At 45.4% G+C, this 14,413-nt stretch overlaps 1 protein-coding gene across 2 annotated transcripts in view; it reads right to left on the bottom strand.

The window, feature by feature from the left end:
* Positions 1 to 14,413, bottom strand: part of LOC131415034 (uncharacterized) — a 138,729-nt gene that overhangs the window by 98,087 nt on the left and 26,229 nt on the right. The window contains exons 6-8 of one of the 2 annotated variants that reach the window (XR_009222307.1): positions 12,352 to 12,533; positions 12,020 to 12,142; positions 11,108 to 11,374 (exon numbers count right to left, since the gene is read on the bottom strand). The exons of the other annotated variant lie outside the window; for it this stretch is intronic. The gene's annotated coding sequence lies outside the window, so the exon portion shown is untranslated. Of the gene's footprint in view, positions 1 to 11,107; positions 11,375 to 12,019; positions 12,143 to 12,351; positions 12,534 to 14,413 lie in introns of those variants that run through there. 2 annotated transcript variants of the gene reach the window in all.

Below are 14,413 nucleotides of genomic sequence, written 5' to 3'. Positions count from 1 at the left end.
GTCTCATTAGACCACATCCTCGGGTTCTTCTCTTGTGTTCAATAGGCCCAGGTGATAGTCCATGTAGTCAGGTGCAGCGCCGCTCCCCCAGCCCCCAGTGTTCCATCCTACTCTGGCCTGTGCCCTCTTCAGGGGGTTCTGATGACACTTGTCCACAAGTGTTGGAAGGAAACATTGTAACATGAGGATATTCATCATCTTAAAACAAGGATTAATGGAGAGGAAAGTCTCCGGGTGTGTGTGCTCCGATGCACTGCTGTTGAAGTGTGGCCGCAGTGACAACTGTGCTCCCAGCAGTCCCCACAATAGCTGTCTCAAATGTTTGATCTCCTGGTGCAACCACAGCAGCTGTTGACAGAGCTGGGCACTCGTCTTGGTTCAGTGTCTTCCGTCAGATTTTGTAGCTCTGACCCTCCTCTGCTTGCCCCATTCTCACTCCTATCTGCTGCGTTCATTGCTTTGTAGTTGTTTCCTAGGAGCCACTGTGTGTAACTCTATTTCACAGTGTCTTTAGGGACCCACTCTCACTACACGTGTCACTGTACAACAGCCCCTTATCGTGGTGTAACCCATGTTCATCGTCTCCAGTGGAGCTGTGAAGAACCCTGCTTACTCGGAGCTCCTCTCATTCTCATGCTGCTGGGGCTGCTAACGAAGCTGGGCATCTCGTCTTTGGTCTCATCAACATTATTCTTTTCATTGATTTTCTGAAGTCGGAGACGACTTTGTTAATAATGTGACACTGACTGTCACAGGCACTTTTATGTATCTTCCTCAACAGCTCTGTGAAGTAGGCCTGTGATCCCCATTTTACAGGGGGGGACACTGAGGCTCAGAGAGGTCGAGTAGCTTCCTTCACTTCACACAGTTTCTTGGTACATTTTGAGTCTCCACTTGGAACTCCGCCTCTCAGGTGTGTGCACTTAGCTGGCGTTCCAATTTGTGCCTCTCTGCCATCCCCTCCAAAGGCACATGCCCCATCCTGAGTCCATTTTCCTGCTTGATGGCAGTCACCCTGCACAAACCGGCCCCATGCAGGGAGTGGACTAGTCAGGTGTGGTCCTCCAGCTTACCCTGGGCAGGTTCTAGGTTTATTGCGAGAGCTGGAGCAGTAGAAGATACTGACCGACACTCACCTGGAAGGTTGGTTATGTAGAAATACTTCACTGACTTTTTGCAGGTGTCATGTCTTCTTTGTCTTCATTGCTCCTCTGGGCTTTCTTCTGCATTCTGCGCTGTGCAGTAACATACAGTACAGAGACTGGAGAACATAATACTGTTGTCCTGCACCAAATGGTCACATCACTCATTTTTCTAATTATGAAAGAATTACATACTATAAAAAAAGTCAAATTACCCAGATCTATGTAGAGTAAAGTGAAACCTCCCCCATCCATCCCTTTCCCTGCAAACTCACTCCCCTACTCAGAAGGAACTATAGTTAAGAGGTTGCAGCTTATTGTTCTGGACATTTCCTATGAATTTATAAATACACATAAAGTTTTTTTTAACATAAATGACATAACTACATCATTTTGCAATTTGCTGTTTCCCAAACCATATATCATAGCTGTCTCTCCTTATCAGTGCTTGCCACACTAACTTAGCTTTTTAGAAGTTTTAGAGGTACTCCAAAGAACAGGAATACCATGATCTGTTTATCTCTTCTTTGATAGAGATGGGATTATGTCCAGTTTCACAATTATACATAATGCTGCAGTAAGATCCTTGTATGGAGTTTATTACACTGCTATTCAACTGCTCAATTTTCCTTGTTTCCTCTTGGTCAGAGACTATATTTTTAACAATTTTATGGGTATTATTATTATTATTATTATTATTATTATTATTATTTTTGTGTGTGTGTGAGGAAGATCAGCCCTGAGATAACATCCATGCCAATACTCCTCTTTTTGCCTAGGCAGACCGGCTCTGAGTTAACATCTGTTGCCAATCCTTCTTCTTTTTTTCCCCCAAAGCCCCAGTAAATAGTTGTACATCATAGGTGCACATCCTTCTAGTTGCTGTATGTGGGATGTGGCCTCAGCATGGCCGGAGAAGCGGCGTGTTAGTGCATGTCGGATCTGAACCCGGGCCACCAGTAGCAGAACACTTAACCACTAAGCCACGGGGCCAGCCCTATGGGAATTATTTTATAGGGAATTTAATTTTATCACTGAATAAAGACGTTTATGGGGAAACTGGACTTTAAGGTCATCCCTCTCAGTATTCTGGAGAAAAATCATGAAACTTAGAAGGTATGAGGCTTGCTCCATCACAATCTAACAAGTCATGTTAACAATTTAAAGTTGAATGTTTGAATAGCCTCTACTCTCTCTGTTCAGAAGAAGAATGACTTTTTCTTGTCTTGAAAACTTCTGACTCCAGGGGCTCTCAGTTGGTCTTCAGAGAGGGTAAGATATTGGTGTCGTATCTGTCTCTCTTCAGCTGTAGGCTGCATCTTCTAAAGATCATAGAATTGAACATGGTCCAATAAATGCATATGATTTGGGTCAAAAATTCAAAGTAATGAACCCAAGATAGGAATCTATAACTTTGGTTCTTAATAAAGAATTTCCTTTGATATCCTCAAGTCTCTGTGATTACTAGTAAAAACTCACCTATGGGTGAAGAGATGTGGTTCTGCTGGCAATGTTTGGTTTGAACATCCATAGTTAAGGCTGCCACATCCATAGGTAGATTAGATTTGACCTCTTGACGACCTCTTCCCTTGGTCTTTGACCTGGGAAAAATAAGAATTTAAAAAAGCTGCTGTTATTAGCACTCAATGCTAGAAATGCCCATTAAAGAGTGAGTTTGATTTGGTAAACCAAAGGGAGTATAAGCAGAACAAAGTCTGTAATATCTATAAAATTTCAAAAAATTCTAATTTTTTAAAATATAACTCTATTTTTGCCACAGTGCAAACTGTGTATATATGAATGAAATATCCCTCTGTCCATTTCTTCTTTCTATTGACTTAATGGATTTATCCTCTAATCCAGATTCTAAGTGTGAAAGAACATCTTGGTCCTTCAAAGAAAAGAAGCCATTGAAATTTGATTTTCTTTTAGCTCGCCATCCTACAGGTTTGAGGATTAAATTATCATGTAATGGTACAATGATTCTGAAATCTAATTTTTAATTAGAGGGGTATAAGGGATGATTGAATGGTGGTTCATCCCCATGGTCAAAGGTATTGTACACATGGACATGTAAACACGATTCAGGAAGCTGCTTCAGCCCTGTGACATCCCTGAGAACCACAGTGCAGGAGGATCTAGGCACACAGCCATCTGCCTAGATCTCCTGGGTTACATGTAGATCCAGGGGTCTTGAGAGTGGCGTCAGAGCAGCTAGCTTTTATCTATTTCTCCCCTTCCTTCTCTCCAGCTTATCTCAAACAGTCTTGACTATCATATTTTAAAGACCAATTGTAGTTATTTACATAAGCTGCTTGTTCATTATTGCAGAGTAATAATCAGGCATACCATTAAATATCACTTAATCTACCTAATTAAATTTGTTGTACCTTTTGATTGATTAGAACACTAAAGTTAGTTCAGAGTTTGATATTCACCAAATGTGTTAATCTGCTTACAACTGCCATGTGCCTCATTTCTCTTAGAAGTGTATCTTTGGCCCATCACAAGATTTTAATGAATCAAATCATCATAAATTAAGATAATGTACTGTCTTTTGGATGATCGGGAGGCATATGGGTCCATTTTGGAAATATACCCATCTGTCTTTGCTCCCCATGGGAAGTTTCTGGTCACTGGGTCTCCAGGTGGCTTGCACAAACCCTAGGTCTATAAAGCTTGGTGCCTCTCCTTCTAATTGAGGTAGAAATAAAAGAGGTCAGAGAGACATATTAAAGTTTTGGTTGCATGAAGTCTTCTATGAAGACCATCCATGCATATTTTTCTGGGTAACTCTCTGTTCCTAGGACTACTAGTTACTTTAAGGGCTTGTCAGGAACTGTGAATGGTCTGATATTTTACCTTACCTGCAAGCCAATAAGTTAGCCTACAATGGTCTTACAGATGCTGGCAAAAGACAGGAGACCCATGGGTCAGAGACACAGGACTTAATGACACAGCAATGGCAGTGGCCAGAGTATCAACATTTGCACTGGTTCACTAAATCCCACTTCCTACAGGATGATACACAGTGGGCCAGGAGACATGCAGAGGGTTGCAAGAACTCAGAGCTTAAGGAACTCAAATCTTTGATAACAGGCAGGAAGCCTGCTGACCTTTGCCTGGGGAGGGGTGTTATTTTTATTATACTGGGCAGTAAGCAAGCCTGCCCTTTGCTGCAGAGGAGGCCACTATTTCTATTTTCCAAGGTTGACAGCTTTACACACATTCTTGAAAAGATAACCTGGTTTTACTGGCTTTCAAAGATAAGCTTGAATGAGACTTCATCATCATTCCGCTCTTCTGTTTCCTTTATTGAGACTGTGCAAATATGCTCTTTTCTCTGTAAAGTTCACTAACTTTATTCATACATAAGGGATGCTTTTGGTTTTATTTATTAAGTTAAAATTTTCTTATTAGAGCAAATGAGGAAACTATTATGGGTTGGATCTGAAGGTATGCTTTTCCAGGAAAAATGTGAAAGAAGATCGGTGCTCACAGAACTTTGCGACAAGGAGCTGATATCAACTTAAATGATTTTAATTTGAATACTGTTTTGTACAACTTTCTTCCATCTTACTTCATCCTCACTGCTTCCTGTAACTCTCATATGGGAATGGGGCAGTTTCATGGATTCACTGAACTCATTTACAATATTCAAATGGTTTTTTCTGTTGTGTGCTTTTCTTTTTATTGAGGTAATGTTAACATACAACATTAAATTAGTTTCAGCGGTACAACATAATGATTCAATGTTTGTATAAATGTTGAAATGATCACCACAATAAGTCCAGTTAACATCTGTCCCCATACATAGTTACAAATTTTTTTCTCTTATGATGAGGACATGGCATATTTCAAGGTGCAGAAGAATCAATGATGATGTCATACTTTTCCATACACAGCTTGATGAATTTGAACATAAGCGTACACCCTTGAGACTGTCACCACCATCAAGGCCACAAACATATCCATCACCTCCCAAAGTTTTCTCTCACCTCCTTTATTACTATTATTCTGTGGTAAGAACTCTTAATATCTACACTATTAGCAAATGTGATGAATGCAAGACAGTCTTGTTAGCTGTAAGCACTATGCCATATCCTAGATCTCCAGAACTTATTTATCTTGATTACTGAAACTCTGTATCCTTTGACCATCAGCTCCCCATTTCTCCATCCCCTCAACCCCTGGTAACCACCATTCTAACCTCTGCTTGTATGAGTTTGACTATTTAAGATTCCACATATAAGTGAGTATTTGCCTTTCTCTGTCTGCCTTATTTCGCTTAGCATAATGTCTTCTAGGTCCATCCATGTTGTCAAAAATGGCAGGAACTCCTTCTTTTTTCAAGGTTGACTAATATTGCATTTCTTTATCCATTCATCCATCAGTGACATTTAGGTTACTTCCATATCTTGGCTATCGTGAATTAGCTACAATGAACATTAGAGTGCAGGTATTTCTTTGAGACCCTGAGTTCAATCCTGTGGGCATATACCAGAAGTGGGATTGCTGGATCATATGCTAGTTTTCATTTTTGGAGTAAGCTCCATACTGTTTTCCATAATGGTTGTACTAGTTTACATTCCCACAAGGGTTCCTTTTCTCCACATCCTCACCAACATTTGCCATCTTTAGTTTTTTTGATAATGGCCATCTTAACAGGTGTGAAGTGATAGCTCATTGTGGTTTTGATTTGCATTCCCTGATGATTAGTGATGCTGAACACCTTTTCATACACCTGTTGGCCACTTGTATGTCTTCATTAGAAAAAGTCTACTCTGGTCCCTTACCCATTTTTCAAATTGATTTGTCTTCTTTTTATTGAGCCAACACAAAACAAGAGAACAAAATTTCCAGGCATTATGGATGCTTCCCAGTTGATGCAGATGGTTTTGTATTTACAGTGGTACCAAAAGATCATGTTTCATGCTTTTTCTTCAGCTTGTTATAAGACCAGCAGTAGCTGCGGCATGGCAGATAATCGGGATCGTCTGGGTTTGGAGGTTTACAACATAAATGAGTGGTAATGAATTTTTTATTATTCCAAGGAAATTATTGAGATCATAGTCCATGGAATTCAGGATTGATAGATGTAGGAGGAAATTAAGGTGAGGATCGGTGATCTAGCATTACTTCTGATCATGAGGCACAGGTATCTACTGTATGAGTGTTTGAATAAAAATATTAGAGATCAGCAATGGAACAGAATTGAAAGCCCAGAAATAAAACCACACATATACGGACAGCTAATTTTCGACAAAGGTGCTAAGAACATGCAATGGAGAAAGGAAAGTCTCTTCAATAAATGGTGTTGGGAAAACTGGACAGCCACATGCAAAAGAATGAAAGTGGACCATGTGCTATCGCCATTCACAAAAATTAACTCAAAATGGATCAAAGACCTGAAGGTGAGACCTGAAACTATAAAACTCATAGAAGAAAATATAGGCAACACACTATTTGACATTGGTTTTAAAGGAATCTTTTCGGATGACATGCCTACCCAGACTAGGGAAACTAAAGAAAAAATAAACAAGTGGGACTTTATCAGATTAAAGAGGTTTTATAAGACTAATGAAACCAGAATCAAGATGAACAGACAACCAACCAGCTGGGAGAGAATATTTGCAAAACATACATCTGACAAGGGGTTGATCTCCATAATATATAAAGAACTCACACAACTGAACAACAAAAAAACAACCCGATCAAAAAATGGGCAGAGGAAATGAAGAGACACTTCTCCAAGGAAGATATACAGATGGCCAATAGGCACATGAAAAGATGTTCAACATCACTAATCATCAGGGAAATGCAAATCAAAACAACACTAAGATACCACCTCACACCTGTTAGAATGGCTATAATCACCAAGACAAAAAACAACAAATGTTGGAGAGGATGTGGAGAAACAGGAACCCTCACACACAGCTGGTGGGAATGCAAATTGGTGCAGCCTCTATGGAACACGGTATGGAGATTCCTCAAAGAATTAAAAATAGAGATGCCCTATGATCCAGCCATCCCACTACTGGGAATCTATCCAACGAACCTGAAATCAACAATCCAAAGAGGCTTATGCACCCCTATGTTCATTGCAGCATTATTCACCATAGCCAAGAAGTGGAAGCAACCTAAGTGTCCCTCGACTGACGAATGGATTAGGAAAATGTGGTATATATATACAATGGAATACCACTCAGCCATAAAAAAAGAGAAAATCGTCCCATTTGCAACAACATGGATGGGCCTGGAGCGCATTATGTTAAGTGAAATAAACCAGAAAGAGAAAGACAAACACTGTGTGATCTCACTCATATGTGGAATATAAACCAACACATGGACAGAGAAAACTGGACTGTGGTTATCAGGGGCAGTGGGGGTGGGGAGTGGGCACAAGGGGTGAAGGGAGTCATATATATGGTGATGGACAAACAAAAATGTACAACCCAAAAATTTCACAATGTTATAAACCATTAAAACATCAATAAAAAAAGATATTAGAGATCAGGAATTTGTCGTGGGTGAATATGTTTTCTGAATTATTTACTTTTGAACATAAGCATTTGGATTATGTGAACATCTGGGATATGGGAGTAAGTCATTAACAAAGGGGTGGTTGATAATGTCACTATTGATTTAACTTCTATGAACACCAAGTGGTCAATGGACTAAGCAAATGAGTAGTCAGAAAACACAGAAATGTTAGGATTTGGGAACTAGTAAAGGACTGGGGACCGACTGTCCTGAGAGGGAATGCCAGGACTTATGAGGTTGAGAGTGACAAGGACAAGAAAAGAATAGAAAACACTTAAATAAGGAGGGTGTGTTAACAGGATGGAGGGGGAGAAATGATCTGGAGTAGCCTTGAGTTTTGACCTTGAGCTTTCTGTTCTTGATGCAAATTTGCCTGATGACATCCCAGGACACAGGTCAGATCCCCAGAGGATAGAGGGAGGGTGGAAGTACAAAACAGCCAGGATAATTGTCCTAAAAAGGCAGGCTTCCTTTATCATTTGACCCAATTTCATAATTTATTTTTGTAGGGTAAGAGGAAAAGAAGGATGATAGCCACGTCTTCACAGAGGAAGCAGCATAACTGGGGGAACCAGTCCAAACCAAAGCCTGGTTTAAACATCTCCATCCCTTTGAGGATGTCTAGTGACATATTCAAGAGGCCGGTTACTAGAATTCCAACCCATCCTGGCAATGAAGGGTCTCTGGGAGGACACGTTGGACCAGCCCCACCAGGTCTGCTGGCCCGAGAGACCACAAGGACTCCAGGCCTGCAGCAGTGCAGGACAATTAGTAAATCCTTTCAAGTTTGCCAAAGCGTTGGAAAAACTTGCACCTAGTCACACAGGTGAATCCCTGCCAGGTGTGCTCGCAGGTGGTCTGCACTTCAGGTCCCATGCCCACTCCTGCCGGTCTTCAGATTTGGCAGAGATGATTCCAGGAGCTGATCTGGGCATTCCACAGTTCCACTGCCAACAATTTCTGGCAACTGAGGAAGGTATCAGGAAGGAGGAAAGGGCAGTGAAGAGCACAGGAGAGAGACTGGTGATAGCACTGATGGTGGACAGACTTGCTAGTGAGGCAGAGAAAGTGAGGGGCCAAGAAGGCCGTCTTGACTGCAGATGAAATGGAGCAGGCACCTCAGTGAGGTCTCTTGGCAGCGTCCCTAATGTTTTTGTGCTTTGAGCTCTTGAAACTTTGAAATATAACAATACGTTTCTTTTATTAAACTCTGCTGCATGACAGAAAATATAGACAGTGGTTTCTTTCTGAGGTGAGAGGTTGAGTTTCAGGTGAGGAGTGAAAGATCTTCCTTTTTCATGCTGTTCTCTCATTTTCCTTTACTATGTATGTTATTTATTTGTACTTTCAAGTCAGCAGCGAGTTATCAACGTCACGAGATGATTCAGTTATTCCCCTCACAGTCACAGTAAAACCTACTTAAAGTGGATTATTCTTTTTGTGTAATATTCCAATAGATTCCAAAGTATTATTTCAAAAGCACCTCGATGTCTATGTTCTCAAATTAGATATTTACTTTTGGTCTCCATTTTTGTGTTCCTTCTTGCATGCTACTTCAGAGTTGCATCTAAGGAAATACCAGATTTCACTCAGTTTTTTAGATCCATATGTGTTGGAAATTTGATTCATGAAGATGGACATGGCAGCTGGGGGATCATACTACTATCAAAAGAGACCATTTCGGCATCAGTAATCTGACAAGAACTCACTGCTTGTTGAGATTTAATTGAGTATTTGAAGGATCAAGCTTTCGCTATTGGCACTTCTCTTTCTCTTTGGAGGCAAAGTATCGCCTTCCCAGTCTTTCCATTACCAAACCAGTTTCCTGGGTGGCTGTGCCATGTCAGGAAGGGCCTGGGATGCTGGGAACCAGGATTCATCCTCAGCTTTCTAGCTGTCCTGAGAAGGCTTCCCTGGCAGAGTCCAGCCTGTGTGTCTGGGTGACACTTGCAGCCATCAGATAGAAGGCGATAACTCACAAGTGCCAAGTGATTTATCTGGCCCTTGTCTTACAGGGTGTTTCCAAGGGATGAGATTCAAAACGCCACTTGGTAACCCTTTGAAAGCTCCTGGTCGTGGGGTGGGTTCTCGGTGTGAGCTCAGAGCAGTGTCTATTCACCACCAGATGGGAAGCATTTCAGTATTTTAATTGCTAAGGCTGTGTTCATGCACGACCATGGATCATCAGTTCCGTGGCATTTCCTGCTGGACGACCCCACACCCCTGTCATGCCTCATCTTTCAAAGCTCCAAACAAGGTTCACACCCCATCAGGTGGTTGTAATGTAACCACAGCACAAGACTGGGGAAAAAAACACAACCACCCAGGGGTGACACACTTTAATGTCTTGGGCCCAATTTCCCCATTTGGACAAGTTGGCAACATCAACACTGAGTGTGTAAACTGGAGGACTGTCCAAGACCATGGACCTCAGAATGACACGCCTCAGAAGTCACCTTGGACAGCAAGGGACAGTGTGGGGTCACTCACTGGTCAGGATTATGGTCCCTTTTCCTGGGAAAGTAGAGCTCACCCGGGATCCATCAGGCCAAGCCAGGGAGGAGGCTGGGGGCCTTCTAGGGAATTTCTGCCCTTAAGTGAATGGCATAAGGAAGGCAGAGGTGCTGGAAATCCTGGTTCACAGAGAGCGGTCGTGTTTATGGAATGAGACCCAGTGGTAGCCTTAAAGCTGCATCACAAATCTTTCCCATTGGATACAAAACAGCAGGAAACAGAATTCAGAGTCCTGGACAAGGATCCCAGCAGGATTCAATTCTAGGTCAGTAGTGAACATGGAGGCACTAGAGAGGTCTCAGGAGGGAAAGTCCTGTCTGCCTTTAGTCCATTTGCAAATCACCTTTTCGGGCCTTGTCCTCTCCACTTGCATGTTTTGATCTTTTTACATTGTTTTCCCCACTTAAAGCTGATGCAATTCCAGAGATTGAACTAGAAAACTACAAGTTCCTAAAATTTGGTCAAAAGAAACCTCAACAAGAGAAGCAGAAAACATTCCCTCTTCCTCCAGAATTAGGAAGGCAGCCCCAGCCTATGGCACGACCTGGTCCTGGGTAGTGCTGTTTTAAAGACACCCACATTTCAGTGGTTGTTGCTTTGCCTGTGAAAGCACCATCAACTTTTAAATCCCAAGAGAACGGGCCAGGGAGCGTGTCCGCCCCTGGAGCACCTGAATGATACTGAAATGAACTTGTCCTCGGAGTTAGGGGGAATTGAGAGTGACGTCACTAGCCAAAAAAGGTGCTGGCCCTTCTCCCTTCTCCAACATGCAATAAGTTGATGACTCAGAAGAGTTCTTGATTCAAGGAGAAATGTGAGATTCTGTGTCTCACTCACATGCCTACAGAAAGCGACAGAACCACACCACAACTCCCAAGCTGTAAAGGGAACAGGACTTGAATATAATATTCAAATATGTCATTTATTATTTACAACAAATAACCACTGACCCTCCCCAATGGGTGAGTAGGTGCTGAGGTAGAGATGTCAGGGAGCTGGGATGGGGTCGTCCCTTCTCTCTTGGGCTTCAGGGGACCCCAGGAATCAGCTTACAATGCTCCCCTTCCCATCAAGTGGGAGGAGCTGGCCCTGTGCATCGCAAGCATCCCAGCTGTGTCCCCGCTGCTGAGGATGGCGCTGTGATCGGCCACTGGTACGGGGTTTGGGGTTGGGGCCTGGGGGCTGAGTAGAAGAGTCGGGTTATCTTGCATGGCCTCCCTCAGAATCATGGCCCCCCACCCTGTCCCCACTGCACTGGGTGCTTCAGACCCTGTGCTCAGTGCTGTCAGTCACCAGTACCCCATTTTTCCCTGCCACGTGAGCGATCATTTAGTATCACCTATTTCACAGAGCAGGAAACAGAGTCTCAGGAAGCTGAAGAGAGTCACTCCAGTCGCAGGACTGGTCAATAGTGGAGCTGGGATCCCAGTGCCAGCTATCCGACTCGCCAAAGCCACGCTTAGCCCGAAGCCTTACTGAACCCCCAGGAGTCAGTCACTCTGGCCCAGATACTCACTCACCCCTGACCTTGATGATGGCCGGTTCTTCTTGGCCTTGCATATTCTGCAGGCCAACTAGGTCTAGGGATCTGGCTGGCAGGACAGTTTGTAGCTACAGGACAGAGATGCACCTGTGAGCCTACCAGGAACCACACCTCAGGTGTCCCCCCACTGCCTGCCCAGCAGCTGGAGTCTGGGTGTCCCAGAGGTCGCCATGTAATAAGGCCGGGGGATGAGTGGGGGACCATGGAGACAGGCTCTCTGGACTGGCCAACAGGGAGAGTCCACCCCTGCCCTCACCCAACTCCTGCCCAGCCTCACCTCTCATTCTCGTTGAGCAACTCCATGTCCTGGAACGAGGCCCCAAATCGCTCCCTCGGGCTCTAGGTTGTAATTCTTTGCAGCCTCCTGGAGCAGCAAGATCTTACTCATGACTCGGTATTCCTGGGACCAGAGGGAAGGAGAAGATGCAGACAGGGCCTGGGTGGGGGATGCTGCAGGGGTCTTGTTGGAGGTGAGGAGCGGGGCCGGGGACCAGTCCTGGAAACCCTCTTTCCCTCCAGTTCCATCCAGGATCTACCAGTTCTCAGAATGGGAATAATCAGCCCCTCCTCCAGGAAGATTTCCTTGATGCCATCCTCCCCTCAACCCACCCGCCAATTGGATGGGTCTCCCACTTCTCTGGTATCAAACTCTTCCATTCAATGTAAGATACAGCGGGTGGAGCCAAGGACTGTTCTGCCCAGAAGGTCTCTGATTTCCACCTCTTTCTTCTCCCCTGCAGGGAGTGCCACTGCTGCTCCTCAGTCCTCTTCTCAAGGTTGATCCCATTCCCCTGGAAGGTAGACAGCCAGAGTCCATCAGACAAAGACCCCTAGCCTGACTAGCCCCCTATGCCCACCCCTTCTCATGTTGCACTACTGCCAGGTCCCCAGAGGGGGCCGGGCATGCAGAGAAAAGAGGACTTGGACCTAGGCTTGGCTCTGGGCTCCAGAGTAGGAGGACATGGGGATGTAACTGAGGGACCTGGCAGCACAACTCTCTCTGATGACAGACTTGGAGGCTGAGGCCTCAGGCAGAGGGGACTGCTCAGGCACTTATGTGCTGCCTGACTTGGGGGGGCCCGACTTCTTTCTCCCTTCATGGGCAACATGGGAGTTACAGGCTGAGTCCAGCTCAGATAAAACCTCACGCAGCTCTGCCATCAGGCAACTCTGAGCTTCCCCAGCCTGAGGAACCGGAATGGGTTTCTCTGGCAGAAACTCTGTTCACTCATCACTAAGATAGGCCTGATGCCCCAGCTCCCAGGGGTGGCTGCGAGGCTCTCATGAGAGGAGATGTGCCAAGTACTGAGAACTCAGAGCTCAGTTCGGGGGCTCCCGCATCCCAAGGCTCAGAATCCTGGTCCTTCCTGCCTAGTCCTCAGGTGTACCCACCTCGAAATAGTCACCCATCGCCAGGTGCAGCATCAGCAGGTCACTGAGCAGAGTGCCAAGATAGGGGACAACACCCTGTGACATCGGGGTGTGGGTGGGATGAACGTTTGCTCTCAAGTCGACCCCATGTAGACCCTCTCCTGAAAAGTCCCCACCCTCAGCTACCTGGCCCACCCCAGGGTTCCTACGAGGAGCAGCCTAGGACCCTCAGCAGCCTCCCCTCAATTCCTATTCCCTTCACACCCCAAGAACACCACACTCCTCCTCCTCACCTCCCAGGGCCGGCTTCTGGCAAATCACAGGGTGTGCAGTCCCTTGCCCTCCCCACAACAAACTCATCCTGCACCAGCTCTTCCAGGCCCTCCTCTTGGTCACTTCTACTGGGGGATTCAGACACTGTGGCACCAAGAGGAAGGGCCCTCCTCTCTTGATTTGAGACCTCCAGCTGGGAGCACAGAGACCCTCCCCCACAGGCACACTTACCTGCTGCTGCTGCTGTTTCTCCTGCACTCTCTGGGGGTTGCTCTCTGGGGGAGCAAACGTGGAGGGCCCCTCTTGTCAGGGTCGAGGACAGTGTCAGTGAGGCCATACTCCCCTCAACCCATTTCTCTCCAGCACCACTGGCCTCCGACACTGGACATCTGACTTGAGTCAACTGGTACCAATGCCATTCCATCCTCTAAGGTCTTGTGATTCCAGAACAAGACCAGCTCCAACTCTCACTCTGGGTGTGAGCTTGGGCTTGTGGCCTGGCCTCCTTGAGCCTGTTTCCTCATCTGGAAAGTGTGAGAACTCCGGCTACCACACAGGTTCTCATGAGGACTCAGTGTCACAAGACTGTCATCATTGTTCTGGCCCTCACCCCTCCAGGTGGAGTAGGCAGAAATCTCCCACATTCCTTTCCTCCCTCTTACCTCTACAGCACCCTGTGAGGCCTGCTCCACACAATCACCATCCCTCCATTTCCCTGATGAGGAGACAGAGGCCCAAACACGGGCAGTGTGTTGCTCAGGAGCCCACAGAGGAGAGGCCGCTTGCCCCTCTCAGCCAGAGGCCCTGTTCCAACATCCTCGCCTAAACCCCAGCCCCACCACTGACAAGAGTCCTGTCCCCTGAGCTCTCAAAGCTTGGTCCTGGGCTGAGTCATGGATGGAGAGGAAGGGGTGTCTTGGGAGTCTGGTTGAGTGCCTCCTGCCTGGCCCAGTCATGTGGAGTGTCTGGCTCCCAGGCTGGGCCAGAGAACATGCCAAAGCCTTCTCCTCCCCAAGGAACCCCTCAG

Source organism: Diceros bicornis, chromosome 15 (assembly GCF_020826845.1).
Source record: "Diceros bicornis minor isolate mBicDic1 chromosome 15, mDicBic1.mat.cur, whole genome shotgun sequence".
In the NCBI taxonomy this organism is placed as follows: Eukaryota; Metazoa; Chordata; class Mammalia; order Perissodactyla; family Rhinocerotidae; genus Diceros; species Diceros bicornis.
This window is presented reverse-complemented; position numbering and strand designations above follow the sequence as displayed.